Source organism: Salvia miltiorrhiza, chromosome 6 (genome assembly GCF_028751815.1).
Source record: "Salvia miltiorrhiza cultivar Shanhuang (shh) chromosome 6, IMPLAD_Smil_shh, whole genome shotgun sequence".
In the NCBI taxonomy this organism is placed as follows: Eukaryota; Viridiplantae; Streptophyta; class Magnoliopsida; order Lamiales; family Lamiaceae; genus Salvia; species Salvia miltiorrhiza.
In genome coordinates this window covers 21,112,054-21,127,306 of record NC_080392.1, presented here as the reverse complement: position 1 = coordinate 21,127,306, position 15,253 = coordinate 21,112,054, and positions in this window count along the sequence as shown.

The following is a 15,253-nucleotide window of genomic DNA, read 5'->3' as shown; positions in this document are numbered from 1 at the left end:
AAGAAGTTCATGAAAAAAGAGACAAAGTGCGAAATAATCTTTCATCAATGCAAAGCCCCTAATTAACAACAAAACCTCACATCCTTCCAAAAACAGAATAATACTCAACAGCCCACAAGCATAATTCAAAGATTATCGGAGAAAACATGAAGATCACCCACAATTATCCCGTTTATACGTAAAACACCCGTATACTAACATCATAAACCCAAGATACCGGAGATACGAGGTCAATCCACAGTTCATCGACGCAAAACACTAGATCCGTAAGAAAAAAGCACCCAACATAATCAAAACGGAGCCTCACATCACAATTTTCCCATATAAAACATTAGATCAGTGAAGAAAGCATCAATTCTACCAGGAAACCCCTCGTCCGTAAACAATTAACCCAAACAAACGGTAAATAAACGTAGAATTCCCCGATTCATGATTTGTGCCCGTTGCCACCTTTCCCCATGCACCAACAACATACATCAACGCAAATCACAGCAGATTATCAGTATATTATACCAGAAGACGCAATTAACCGATTAAAAACAGCTGGGTGTCCGAATTATCGGCTCGATTGGTGCCAACGCCCGCAAATCCGATGGGAATTTCAGATCTGCGTACGCCGGCGACCGTGATCTCACGTCCTAGCTCAGTAGCCTTCCCACAGACGGCGCCAGTTGGTGTTTTATGAAACCAACACCTAAAACTACAAAGTGAAATCATAAACTATACCTAGTACGACTAACTGAAGAAGACGAAAATGAACGATCGGAAACTTTGAACTCAAGAGAAATAGCTGCTATGCTCAAAAGTATCTGATAGCGTAAATGCAATACACGAATTGAGGTCTATTTATAGATTACAATTGAGGGTAAAAAGGTAAAATCAATACCCACGCATGCTCCTTGCGTGGTCGAAGGGTGGAACAATAATTTTGCCTTTATGCGGGAAGTCTCCCGCGTCTCTGACGATCCCACGGATGGGGGTGATCTCTCTGTCGAAGATGACTTCTCTGACGGATGTGATTCCTCTGGCGATGACGGCTTCTCTGACGATGATGATCTCTCTGTCGAAGATGACTTCTCTGACGGATGTGATTCCTCTGGCGATGACGGCTTCTCTGACGATGATGATCTCTCTGTCGAAGATGACTTCTCTGACGAATGTGGTTTCTCTGGCGATGACAACTTCTCTAGTGAATGAGTTGTCTCTGGTGGATGAAATCCCTCTGGTGAGAGTGGTTCTTCTGACCAGAATGACTCCTCTGATGAAGATGATTCCTCTGATTTGTATCTTTTCTCTACTCTGCACATATCACTCTTCATCATCGACTATTAATTAAATTCTGAAAACCCGGTGTGATGAATCATAGTAGTTAAGCACACCCACTAAACCTTTAAGTTAGCTTCACGAGACCTATTAAGAATAGAATTTCTTGTAGGCGTTGTGGACCAAGGGGATTAGCGCTGCTTTCCCGAGATGAATGTATGTGATTATGATCTTCAGGCTTTACCTATCCAGGTGGCTTTATTTTACATACAATGTATCTTGAGTTATATAAGCTCTGATGTTTCATGAAAATACTTGTTTATCCAATATAAATATTTTTATGTGCGTTCTGTATTGTTTAAGGCTCGCTTAAGCATCGATCGAGATTCTCATTTGGCCTAACACGTTAAATGAGGATTGTGTACACAAGGTTAGAGCTAAGCCGGCGCTATAAGGATGGGTGCTCTTGGATGCGTTCCAAAGCACAGATGATGATGTGTTCCGTCTGGGTTGATTCTCGGGTTCACTTAAGTAGCGGTAAGCGATCCGACAGTGGTTAAAGGCCCGGGATCATAAGCAGCGAGTAACAATCGAACGTACATGGCGCGCCACTTAATGAGAAAAGTTTTCTCATGCTTAGAAGTTGATTTTTGTTTTAAAACCTTCCGAGTTATGATTGTGATATTGGATAAACTGCTTCAATTATTTCATAAAATATTTCAGAAACTCATGCCCACTGAGTACATTAGTACTTAGCCAAATTATTTTCCAATGTTTTTCAGGTTAATCGGTTGGTGCAGACGGGGCTGAGCTGAGGCTAGGGTCCCACAATGTCTTTTGCTTCCGCTAATGACTAACTTGTCATCTCGTCCTTCAATTCCCTAAGTTAAAACTTCTATTATGTGGTACAATATTAATTTGTTGGGCTTAGACGAATAACCCGTATTTCTATTAATGAAACTATCATTGATCATGATTAGAGTCACGAAACTAAACTTATGCGATCCCGAGTGTGAATCTTGTAATTTGATTGGCATCTCTCAATGCCTTTCATTTTATCTTCTTTTATTTTATCTCTTTGGATTATGAATACCCGATTTAACGGGTAGATTGTCAAGTTTATTCAGCTCGAATAAGTTTTTCCATTATTTTCCTATTTCTTTTTGCCTTGGAGAAGTCGGGTCGTTACACATGTCATTTTAAATTTGGGGGAAACCGGCGGCCGGCCAAAAACACGACAAAAAAAGGTTATGTATTTTAGAGCCACATTTTTCAAAATAGGAGCAAAAACCAATTTCGTGTAAACGTTGTGGATTTACAGGCAATTACCCCAATTAAAAAATATATTGTTATAAAAAATAGATAAACTTTCACATGTCACAAAAAGAACTACACTTTTATATGTCATTTACAAATGTCACTAAATTTGGTGACATGTCTTTAGAATTTTATTTAGTACTAATATTTATAAATATGAATATTTGTCAAAAATAATACTTGATTATTAGAACATTTTGTTGTTTTAGTACTAATATTTATAAATATGAATATTTGTCAAAAATAATATCGATTATTAGAACATTTTGTTGCGGTATTCTAATTATTTAACGTTGCATGATTATTTAATAAGTCATGTGACTTATTAAAGATATGAACTTATATATAGTGGGGTGTAATCAATTCAGATTCTGTAAGATTTTTTTGTATTTCAAATGTCCATGGGTATTCAATTCAAATTTTAAAAAGACCTTAAAAATATGTTGGTATTCCATTATGACCTTTAAATATCCATCTAAATCTAATGATATTGAAACTTTCAATGATTCTAATATGTCATTGATTTTGAAAGATTTTTAGTGCCTAATATAAATAAAAAAATGTCTACACAAATCTCACCTCCCCATAAGAGATTTCCACGTATTGTCTCTCCCCCCTTTGATACCTACATTTTCTGCAGAGCCCCGCCGCCAGACTTCCTCGACCTCGCCAGCGTTCTTTTCTCCATCAGTCGCTCCGCCATATCGAAGCCGAACAACATCTCCTCTCTATCCTCACACCTCATCGCTAATTTTTGTGGTGAATTGCCTTCAGTTTTTTCCTAATTAACAACATTATTAATGCCATCATCTTCGACAACTTTCACCAAAATTTTAGTACATAAATAAGAATCTTCGTAGAGAACGAAACAAAACAAGGTTCAAGTTTTTCAATATTTGTCTTATGGTGTACTGACATATTTCTTCTTTTTTGGTGTTCATGCCATTTTGTTTCTTCTTTGATTCTCACATACTTGATTTCAAGTTTTACTTCATCATGTGTTGGGAACTTAATGAAATATCCTAATCTTAGTTTTAATGATACCAAAATCAATAAGTTTCACTTGTAATAGACTAGAACTGTTCGAACTCAAGTGTTAGAGTTCTTTTTCTAGTTTAGTTGTTGTTCCGAAGACTGAAGCCGGAGGACTGAAGACTGAAGTTGCCGACTGTTAGGTCCCGAGGGTCTCGAATAGATGTATGAGGGGGGGGGGATACACCTATGAGCTATTTTTCTTTCCTCTAAAATAGAGGGATCTCAAGATAGAGATCGAAACGAAACTTTACAAGCAAACTAAGACACCTGTTAACAAAGAAGAGTTTTGACCAACAGGGTTGACGACTGATACTGAAATACTCTTCAGTAAAGAGTTATCAGTTAAGTTACTGGAACTTAACTGATGCACGTTAAGGCTTCAGTCGAGTTTGCTAAAACAGAGATGATATAAATCTTCCTGACTATCAGAGGATAGATCGGTCAGACTGATATCATACGCAGCGGAAATAACTTTGTTTCGTAACAGCCTCGGTTGAGCACGTTGTTAGTCTTAGATTTCTCTTTGCAGTTAATCAGAATTCAGTTTATCAAAAGTAAAAACACAAGTAAGAATGTAAAACTGAAAGCTGTAAATAACATAGAGACTTTTACGTGGTTCGGAAAACACTTCCTACATCCACGGTCGGTTGATCAGACCAACAATCCACTCCGCAAGTGCTTAACTGGTGCACTGCAAACCGAACCGTGTGCACACAACCGTACCACTGAAGATTCCACTCTTCAGTACCAACACTTCACTCGCGTTGGATTTCTTACTCCTAGCACGACCTTGCACTAGGATCACACGGAGTCAGAGTACCTTCCTGAACTCTTTTTCACTCAAACACTCGATTCTATCTCGAATGGAGGTTTGAAATCCTACCAACTAAACTTCAAAGAACAAGTTCTTTGGAGCTAGTTTGACCTAGGCTTCTGGTAAACAGATATTTGCCTAAGGTCTAAGAGAATGTGTGTAATCAGCAATGACTGATTTTGGCTTTGGAATTCTCTTCTTCGATTCAAGCTTTGGGAGGTTGGGCTTTGAGCTGAGTAGCAATTTTGGCAGAGCTTCAGCTTGTGTTGTTGAATCGGTGAAGATTGAAGTGATCCTCGAGCACTACTTATAGGAGAGATCTTGAATAGATCCGTTGGTGAAGAACGTCTTCAAGATTTCTTCCGTTGGAGAGCTTTTTGAATTTGGTCTGAGGCTTCAATCTTCGAGGTTCCTTGTTTGGTGGGAACGGCTATGTTGATGAGCAGGAGATGCGACGTCTCTGATAAAGTAGCCACCAAATAGGAATGACCTCTGCAGAGAGAGGAAGATCCTGAGATCTCTGCATTTAATGCGGCTGTACTTTTGGAGTACATGGCTTCCTTTTGAACGTTGGAAGTTCAGTCCGAGGAAGAATGTTTAACTGATACTTGTCTTTAGTATCAGTCCGCTGAATCCACGTGGCACGCATTAAGTAATCAGTTTTGAACTGATTCTTCAACTGATACTTCAGTTGGTAACTTCAGTCTTCAGTCTTCAGTCCTTCGTTCTTCAGTCTTCAGTCTTCAGAACCGCAAACTAAACTAGAAACGAACTCTAACACTTGAGTTCAAACTGTTCTAGTCTATTACATATTAAGCCTAAGGATTTTGGTATCATCAAAACAAAATAAGATATTCCATGGGGTTCCCAACAATTTTCCCCTTTTTGATGATGCCAAAACCTTACAGCAGTTCTAAGCAATACAAAGACTGAACTCAGAGCACAAGTTCTAAAACAGGGTGAATACTATTCCCCGCTTAACAATAGAACCTAATAACTTGTACTTAAAGTCAAGAACACAACAGTTCAAAACGAGAACGAGGAAAAAGACAGAAAAACATTAATCAGAGCCTGGACAAAAAGTTATTGTCTTCAGTTTGAGATCAAAAGAGGTTATTTTTATTAAGAGTAAAACTGATAAGACAAAGTTTAAGATAATATGTTGAAGCTGAAAAGAACATTGCAGGTAAAGATAAGACATCAGACAGACTCAAGGTTTCTGACCATTCAAGTTGAAGACTACTTTCCTTATCTCATCTGCATCGTCTGGATGGGTGTCTGGAGACACATTCCAGATCTTGTAGATGGCATTGATCTCCATCTTGATTTTCTCCCTGTTGACTCCGTTCTTGATTATTGGCGGAGTCACCGTCTTCTTCATGGGGTCAGGAATCCCAGTTCTAAGTCTCCTTTGAGCATCTTGCATCCTCATGACCAGTGCTCGTTCAGACCACTGCAACAGAAAGTATTTTCAGGCTTCATTCCGAAAATCCCTGTTTCCTTTGATGTTGGCAAAGACCATCCACTTGGTGTAACATTTCTTCAGTTTTTCCCACCAGTCATTCAATTCAGACGGTATCCATTGATCTTGATGCTCAAATTTGTCTATGTAGGACACCATCAGGCCTTCGCTGACATAGTGATGAAGCTTTTGTTCTTCCTTAAGACTCTGTAAGAAGGAGAGTCTCTTGTCTTCACCCAAATGAAGATCCTTCTTGGCCTTTGGTTCTGATTCTCTTGAGGAGCTTCTTCTCTGGACCTTTTTCTGCTAAATTCTTCTGTGGCAGAGGGAGGAGCTTGAACAGACAACTTGGCAAATTTTGAGATAAGATCTTTAGACTTGGCAAAGTACCTTTTCAAAGATGTAGGAAGATCGAAACTCAACTCTCGCTTCTTGATATTCTCTTCCCCCTTTTGGCATCATCAGGAGGGAGTCGACTTTTGATCTTTTGGAGATCGTCAAGCATCTTTTGAAGAAGCGCAGAGTCAGGGGATTCTCGGGTAAGTTGAAGTTGATGTTCAACCTTGGCAAGGCGACCAAGGACATGACGCATCTCCTCTACAACAAGTAGTTTGGCATCGGTTGATGTCATGAAATCCTGCAGGAACTCAATCCACAGTTTGTCCAATTGAGTGTGGAACCCCTGAAATTGCTGCTTGGTCTTGATTTCTGTTTCTAGCACATACTGATGCAACTCGTGATGATCTTTCCTGACTTTGGGAAAGCCTTTGGCAGGGTCATTCACGTCCTTCTTGAACTCGAGAAGGTCGATTTCAGCCTTCTTTATGTCAATCCGAAGATCATTGATCAATTTAAAATGATGAATCATATCATCTCTCGCCTGTTGTTCAACAGCGAGGAGCTTCTTCAGAAACTTGGAACCATAGATTTCTTGACGTTCGAGTTCATGCTTAAGCGTCTCGATTTCATACTACTAGTTGGAGATATGCTCAAGTAGGACAGGAACTGGATCTGCTGTACCTTCACGGATCAGAAACTGAGTTTTGAGCGGTCTTATACTTTTCCAGACTGTGAGGTGCTCATCAGTTTCTTCATCATAATCAAATAGAATAGGTCCGGTTGGTCGAGGGAGTTTAACGTGTTCTATCAGAATTTCTGAATCAACAGGAGGAGCCTCAGCTTGCAGTTCGGCGAAGGGAGCTCCTCGGGATGAGGTGGAGGCCTCGGTGATGCTCGGAGGAGCAGAGGGAACATCTTGAGCAGTTGGTAGGGGAGGAGAAGGATCATTAATAACTTCAATGTGTCCGTCCATGGTGGATGGATCCTCATCCTTCTCTGATGACTTTTCCTCAGCTTGACCACAATCAGCTGTATTTGTACCAGTGAGCTGATTCTCTTCATGGATGGGACAAGGTGTAGGCTCACTTGTCCGTGGGGTCATTGCAGCTAAAGATGAAGCGGGTTCAACAGTCGGGGAGGTTCTGATGACCTCATCTACCTCTGGAGCAGGAGTGTGTTGGGCTTGTAGGTCTTTGACTGCTTGAGCCTGAACTGTTCCCCCTTGACTGATGCCATCTGTAGTAGCTTCAGTCTGAGCTTCGGAGGAAGGTGTAGCTTCAGTAGTGTCTACCGCAGATTTGGTGTTCGAAACAGTTGGAGACTGATTCGGTAAGTTTTGTTCTCTAGGACGGTCTAGAGAGGCAAGAGAATCAAATTCTTGAAGAATGTCAGTGAGTGGTTCTTCATGAGTTGTTATAGAGGTTCTTGTTTCATTGACAGTTCTGGGGGACCCTCTTGAGTAGCAGTGGGTTTTGATGTAATCCAGAGCAAACTGATCAAAACCATGGAAGACATTCCATACTCTGGTGAAATTAAAAATACTGACCAGAGTGGCTTCTTCCAGTTCAAGCCAATCTTCAACATCTAAAAGTCGAAGATTCTTGATTCTAGGACAGGAGGCTGTTTTGATGAAGGTAAAGGTTAGAAGTCTATGGAGATTCTGATAGACTTCTGGATCAATATCGAGATCATCTCCAAGAAGAGATTGTAAGTGAGCAATTGCATCATTTTTCGCCTCAGTTTGCAACTCTTCAGCCTCACGAATTTGTTCTGAAAAGTCAGAACTGAAATTGACAGAGGGATACTGTAAAACAGCCTTTCCCTTGGTTCTGGGTGAAAGACGTGGGGTAGGTGTAGGGGTGGTTTTTGGGAGAGATGAACGGGGACGTTTGGGAACTTTGAGGGTGACTACTGGCTGTTCGGGAGAGGTGTGTTCCAATTCAGCTGACTGAGAAGGAGAAAGAACAATTACCTTTTCCTCCTTTAGTAGTCTTGAAAAGTCGCAAACTGTCTGTGAACGGAATCATCTCCGGCCAGTACACAATGCGGTGAGATTGCATTTCGTGAATGATGATTTGGGATACCCTATTCCCTTGTCTAACCATAGTAGCTGGCCTTGTGTTATGTGTTTCGTTGTAGAGAAGATTTAGATAAGCCTCTTCTCAGTTGATGGATTCATCCTTCAGTAGAGCCGCCATAACATTCTTCTAGGGTTGCGAAGCTTTGTCCGGAGTTTCGGTTGCTCCTATCCAACATTTCTGAATAATTTTGCCCAGCATCGTGTATTCGGGCTGGAGGTGAGAAAGAGTTTGGGTTCCTTCTGTTGAGTCAGTCTGCGCCTTCAATGCAGATTTAAGAATTTCATTGGCTTCTCCGTCTGACAAGCTTGAAAATGAAATCCCTCTGTTCGGTAGCACGAACAGTTCCTTCACAATTTTAGAGACGTTGAGAGTCTCTTTCTGTTCCGAGGTGAAATCTGGAGAGGTGAATACGCTGACTTCGGAGATAAGTTCTTCGGAACTATTGAACTTGAGATTTTTATAAAATTCTCTGACTGCATCGGAGAGGAGATATTTTGCCTCCTTGGTGATGAACTTTGTCCGCTGGTGTCGATTTAAGATTTTTGCAACTCCGACGTGTTTTGGCTTCTTTTCGAATGAATCAACGTCCACTGATTGTTCGTATCTGATATCCTTCTTGATTGGGGTGTCCTCCTTGGTGTCGTTCTTCTTTGAGTTGGATTGAGCCATTTTTGAGGGGTGATCTGTAGAGAAGAAGAGTTCGTGCAGTGTAATCTCACAGTAGGATGCTGTGGATTTAGGGGTTAGAATGGATGCAAAAGATATGGTGAATGTGATGATAGGAGAGAGTGAAAGACGTGAGTAGTGGAGACAGTGTGCAGAACATGATGCAGTGTTATCGTAGGTGATTGACTGTTACTAGGGCAAATGAAAAGACATGGGCGGTTTGAAATCCGTGCGCCAAGTTATTTTTAATGAAATTTGAAGTCCATAATAAATGTCCGTCAGAAGAATACCTTAAAACCAGAGATTCAAAATGATGAAGAATATTTGACGTAATCTCTTACTTATTGAAAATAGGCGGCGTACACAGGACATGCAATGATTTGAAAAGATAAGTCCAAAAAGAGGTATTCAGATTTATAAGTCCTAAAAGTAAAACACAGTCACCAGTCAACAGTATGGCACAATGACCCTTTTTCTCTTATCAGTCAAGGTCATTGCTAATAAGAGCAAGTTGCCAACAATCAGTTAGGAAAGCAATCAATAACCAAACAGAGTTCCCCCTAGATTTGATAATCCTTTATCAACATATCAGAAGAGCATAATGACGAGAATTGAGAGAAAGCAATAACAATGCAAATTAGGATCCATCAATCATTTGTGAAGAGCAAACAGATACAGAACAAATGGAAGTTGACAAAACAAATCAAGAACATAATTTACAGATAAGAAAATAAAATCAATTGATATTCTTGACCTTCATTTGTCTTCAGTTGATACGCAGTTTCTTGCTTGACTTTACTTGCGGGTTTTCAGTCATCTCTGCAGTCATCTTCCCTTTTCCTTTCCTATCTTCTTCTTTCTTTTTATTGTCATGAACTTCAGGTGTGGCGTTGTTTCTGGTCTGAATTCCCAATTACTGTTGAAGATCCACGACTGTTGACTCAAGAAGAGCAAGTTTAGTCTTGACTTCATATATCTCTTCTTCTTGAATGAGCAGTCTTTCATCCAGCATCTGAATTTCTTCATCAGTGAAAGTCCTTGCTGGTCTTTGATCTTCATCAGCTGAGTCGTCATCTCTTACGTCGGAGGGAGCAGTCTGACGGGGTGGAGACTCAGGGTGAACTTCAGTACCCTCGATGTCATCTTCTTTGAGAAGGCCTTTGGAGATTAGGTACTGTTTGAAATTGGGCGACCAGTCGTGGATTCCATCCCAGAGATTAGATACTTTGAATTTTTCAAAGACACTGCTCTCTAGAGCATCCATTTCAGCATCAGTGAGAACTTCATCAATCTCCCGAAACTGAGACTTGGGCATTGTCTTGACAAAGATGAAGAAGAAGTAGTTGACGAGATCCTGAAACTCTTCAGCATGCTTGGACGCCAATATCAAGGGAAATGTGGTTGTGACACAGTGTTGAGCCAGAAGTGTCACATAATTTTTTAGAAGAGCGATGGGTGTCACCGAGGATGAGGATGCAGCATTGATTTCAGCAGTCTCTGCAAACTTGACCTTTTTGTTGAATCTTTCAATGCAGTAGTGAAAGAATCCTTTGAGAGGAGGAGGAGCGGTTTCTTCTGCATTAGCTTTTTCTTTATCAGCTGCTTGTGACTCCTTCGGCCGTCGTTCTTCTTGACGTTGTGGAGGAACAATGGATGGTGGTTGTTGATGGAAAGTTTCGGTGTATGGAATTTGCACTTCCTCTGCAGTCTTTAGTGCAGCTTCTTCAGAGTGCTCATTGAGTGGTTGTTGAGGAGAGTCAAGTAAGATCTTGATTGGGGATGAGGAACTGTCAAGGTTCCTTTTGACTGAACCTCGAGTTCTATAGTGATGTTCTGCTGTAGAACCAGGGGTTTCATAGATTAGGCTGGAAATCCCTTTAGCTGAGCTCTTTTGTCCTTCGAAGAGATAAATTGTTAAAGGCACTTGAGTGACGTTCTTCCAGAAGCATTTGATTCCCTTCGTGCTGTGAAGTATCAATGATGAAACTCTTGTTCCTTGACGAAGATGTCGAGAGGAATGAGACTCCTTCTTTTCTTCAACCAGGATTTGAAGATAGGCCGTCTCCCAGTTGAATGGGCCTTCTTGGAGTAGTGCGATCAACACCAATTTGTGTGGTCTTGAGAGATGACCAGGCGAACCAAGAATGCCAAACCAGCATCTCTTGATCATTTTTGCAATTGGTCTGAGATGAGGTTGAAGTCTTGACATGCTCAAGACATCTGTAATGTTGTGATCGGTGGAGGATTCTCCCATCAAAGTATCTCTCATCAAATTGATAGCTTCTTCATCAGTGAAGAACGGAGCTGATCCTTCTGCTGGAAGGTTGAACAATTCTCTTGCTGCTCGTGTGACATTGACAGTGATCTTTGTTGATCTTGAGAAATCTTTGGTGATGAAGACATTGATATCTGCTGTGTAGTCACCAGTCGATTCATCAATCTTGATGTTGTCGTAGAATTCTCTGATGACCTGTTTGTCAATAAGGAATTCTAGCGTGCTTTGAAGGAATCTTGTCCATCCATGGTGATTCAAGATCTTGACGATCTTGTCATGTTCAGTGAGACTCTGAAGAGCCTCGGATGTGACGATTGACTCGTAACACACTGCTTGTTGAGAAACGAATTTCGTGGTTTTTGCCATTTGAAGATTTTGGAAATAAGATGTTTGTGCAAAAATCTCGAAGAGGTTCTCACAGAGATTGAACTGTGGATAAGCGGTGAGAACATGAGAGAATACACAAGTGTGATATAAAGTGAATGATTTCTATGAGATTGAGTAAATCTTATGCAGAAAATGAAACGATTTTGAAGAGAATTTGGAGGAACGTGCAAAAGGCGGTTTCAATAAACTTTTGAAATTCGTGCAAATGGAGACGTGGCACGTGGATCAATCCGCTTGTTAGTAAAAAGGGCGGGATCATGCGAACGTGTGACAGCCATAATTAAAACTAATCTACGTGTCAAAAAAAATTTAAGGATCATGATACACCAGTTTATAATAGTTATCAGTCAATGGAGGCAAAGGAGCAGTCATTAATACATACGAACTTGTCGAGAGATACTCACACATTGACCAGTACAGGTTTTGTCGATGACTACAGTGGAAGTTCCCCCTTAAATGGATGACTGGTTCTCCTTTAGCTACTTAGTTGACGACTGTTGCTGCACGTTCTTCTCTTGTTTCATCATTCTTCTGAACTGAAGTGTTTCTTCATGAATCACTCCTTTAAATATTTCTGACGTCCTTTTGAAGTCTATCTCTGTTCCATCAAGACGTAGCAGAAGTCCTTGTTTCTGAGACTGAAGCAGTTTCAGTCTGTTGATCAGTCTGCGCTCCTGAATGTTTCTTCTATCAGCTTCGTCTTCGTCTGATATAAAGCGCATGATGATCCTTCGAGCGTCTTGCACAAAATTGATCTCTTTGATGATCTGCCTATGCTCCCTAAGGAGATTTTCAAATCTCAGTCTTAGGTCTTGATACTCTTGTCGAATCTGATTATATTTGCTCGTTCCTTTTGACTGTGAGTGGGTTGGACTCTGATTTTCTTCTGGAAAGATGAATCTGTTGTCGTGGTCAGAATCCAATGTCCCAATCTCAAGTCCGTTGACTCCTCGAAAGTATACATGGACATAGTCGCTGGTGGAGTCTTTCTTGATCCAGTTCATGATAAGAGAAAGAAGAAAAACGCAGAACAAGAAAAAGACATAGAGCATGCAATCTCAAGAGAAATGTTAAGAGGAAATTGATCAAGGAAAAATTACCCTCAGTAGGATCTAGTTCAGTTAGAACCTGATCAGAAAAAGAGTGTTCTTGCGAACAACCTGCTCGGATACCAATTATTAGGTCCGGAGGGTCTCGAATAGGTGTATGCGAGGGGGGGGGAGAATACACCTATGGGCTATTTTTCTTTCCTCTAAAATAGAGGGATCTTAAGATAGAGATCGAAACGAAACTTTACAAGCAAACTAAGACACATGTTAACAGAGAAGAGTTTTGACCAACATAGTTGACGACTGATACTGAAATACTCTTCAGTAAAGAGTTATCAGTTAAGTTACTGGAACTTAACTGATGCACGTTAAGGCTTCAGTCGAGTTTGCTAAAACAGAGATGATATAAATCTTCCTGACTATCAGAGGATAGATCAGTCAGACTGATATCATATGCAGCGAAAATAACTTTGTTTCGTAATAGCCTCGGTTGAGCACGTTGTTAGTCTGAGGTTTCTCTTTGCAGTTAATCAGAATTCAGTTTATCAAAAGTAAAAAACACAAGTAAGAATGTAAAACTGAAAGCTGTAAATAACACAGAGACTTTTACGTGGTTCTGAAAACACTTCCTACATCCATGGTCGGTTGATCAGACCAACAATCCACTCCGCAAGTGCTTAACTGGTGCACTGCAAACCGAACCGTGTGATTGCCGGGTGCACACAACCGTACCACTGAAGATTCCACTCTTCAGTACCAACACTTCACTCGCGTTGGATTTCTCACTCGTAGCACGACCTTGCACTAGGATCTCACGGAGTCAGAGTACCTTCCTGAACTCCTTTTCACTCAAACACTCGATTCTATATAAATAAAAAAAAATCTCTACACAAATCTCACCTCCCCATAAGAGATTTCCACGTATTGTCTCTCCCCCCTTTGATACCTACATTTTCTGCAGAGCCCTGCCGCCAGACTTCCTCGACCTCGCCAGCGTTCTTTTCTCCATCAGTCGCTCCGCCATATCGAAGCCGAACAACATCTCCTCTCTATCCTCACACCTCATCGCTAATTTTTATGGTGAATTGCCTTCAGTTTTTTCCTAATTAACAACATTATTAATGCCATCATCTTCGACAACTTTCACCAAAATTTTAGTACATAAATAAGAATCTTCGTAGAGAACGAAACAAAACAAGGTTCAAGTTTTTCAATATTTGTCTTATGGTGTACTGACATGTTTCTTCTTTATTGGTGTTCATGCCATTTTGTTTCTTCTTTGATTCTCACATACTTGATTTCAAGTTTTACTTCATCATGTGTTGGGAACTTAATGAAATATCATAATCTTAGTTTTAATGATACCAAAATCAATAAGTTTCACTTGTAATAGACTAGAACTGTTCGAACTCAAGTGTTAGAGTTCTTTTTCTAGTTTAGTTGTTGTTCTGAAGACTGAAGCCGGAGGACTGAAGACTGAAGTTGCCGACTATTAGGTCCCGAGGGTCTCGAATAGGTGTGTGGGGGGGGGGAATACACCTATGGGCTATTTTTCTTTCCTCTAAAATAGAGGGATCTCAAGATAGAGATCGAAACGAAACTTTACAAGCAAACTAAGACACCTGTTAACAGAGAAGAGTTTTGACCAACAGGGTTGACGACTGATACTGAAATACTTTTCAGTAAAGAGTTATCAGTTAAGTTACTGGAACTTAACTGATGCACGTTAAGGCTTCAGTCGAGTTTGCTAAAACAGAGATGATATAAATCTTCTTGACTATCAGAGGATAGATCAGTCAGACTGATATCATACGTAGCAGAAATAACTTTATTTCGTAATAGCCTCGGTTGAGCACGTTGTTTGTCTTAGGTTTCTCTTTGCAGTTAATCAGAATTCAGTTTATCAAAAGTAAAAACACAAGTAAGAATGTAAAACTGAAAGCTGTAAATAACATAGAGACTTTTACGTGGTTCAAAAAATACTTCCTACATCCACGGTCGGTTGATCAGACTAACAATCCACTCGGCAAGTGCTTAACTGGTGCACTACAAACCGAACCGTGTGCACACAACCGTACCACTGAAGATTCCACTCTTCAGTACCAACACTTCACTCGCGTTGGATTTCTCACTCCTAGCACGACCTTGCACTAGGATCTCACGGAGTCAGAGTACCTTCCTGAACTCTTTTCACTCAAACACTCGATTCTATCTCGAATGGAGGTTTGAAATCCTACCAACTAAACTTCAAAGAACAAGTTCTTTGGAGCTAGTTTGACCTAGGCTTCTGGTAAACAGATATTTGCCTAAGGTCTAAGAGAATGTGTGTAATCAGCAGTGACTGATTTTGGCTTTAGAATTCTCTTCTTCGATTCAAGCTTTGGGAGGTTGGGCTTTGAGCTGAGTAGCAATTTTGGCAGAGCTTCAGCTTGTGTTGTTGAATCGGTGAAGATTGAAGTGATCCTCGAGCACTACTTATAGGAGAGATCTTGAATAGATCCGTTGGCGTAGAACGTCTTCAAGATTTCTTCCGTTGGAGAGCTTTTTGAATTTGGGCTGAGGCTT